Raw genomic sequence first — 807 nt, 5'->3', positions numbered from 1 at the left:
GTGTAAAATTAATTTAATATTTGATATTAAATTAATTAAATTATTTATTTATTATTGATTTTATTAGAAAAATAATTTATGAAAATAATTTTTGTAAATTAATAAAGTTTTTCATTATTTGAAATTAAAATGGATTTTGAAAATCAATTTTGAAACTACAAACAATTGAAAAACACAAATGAGAAAAGTTGGATTTCTCCATTTACCTTCACCAAGTAGCTCACTCAAAGACCACTTGATTCTTACTTCAGTTCTCCAAGCATGAGCTGCACCTCATGCATGTTTCTCTATTACATGATAGTCCTGCAATAAATAAAGAAGATTGAAGTGGAAATGGAGCATGTATCAGTTGAGTTTTTGCTGAACAAATTGAGTTGAAGAAGGTGTTCTTCAAGTGGGTGCAACAGTGTGTTCTTCTCCAAATTTTCTTCGTTCAAGCTTATTTTGAGTCCCACAACTCAATTTAAAGCTCCAAGAGAATAGTAGGGAAGATCTTAAGGTAGTTGACAAGAAGAATTGGAGAAGATTTGCAGCTGAATTCGAGATTAAAGAGGTCTACAAAGATATTACTTGAAACTCTCTTATTATTGTATGAGCATGCTTTATTTATAGCCAAAATTGATGAATTAGAATGCTTATTGATCCTTGTTGCTTCTGCTGCATGCTGATATACTCCTACAATAAAGACATATAAGTTGATTGTATTTAAGTGATACACTAAACGGTCTGTAGTAGATGGATAAGGCTGGGTTTTATCCTAGTGACAATACGAATATGACCCTCTTTGTAGATATTACAATTATTGTA

The sequence above is a fragment of the Benincasa hispida genome, chromosome 8, assembly GCF_009727055.1.
Source record: "Benincasa hispida cultivar B227 chromosome 8, ASM972705v1, whole genome shotgun sequence".
Taxonomy (NCBI): Eukaryota; Viridiplantae; Streptophyta; class Magnoliopsida; order Cucurbitales; family Cucurbitaceae; genus Benincasa; species Benincasa hispida.
This window is presented reverse-complemented; position numbering follows the sequence as displayed.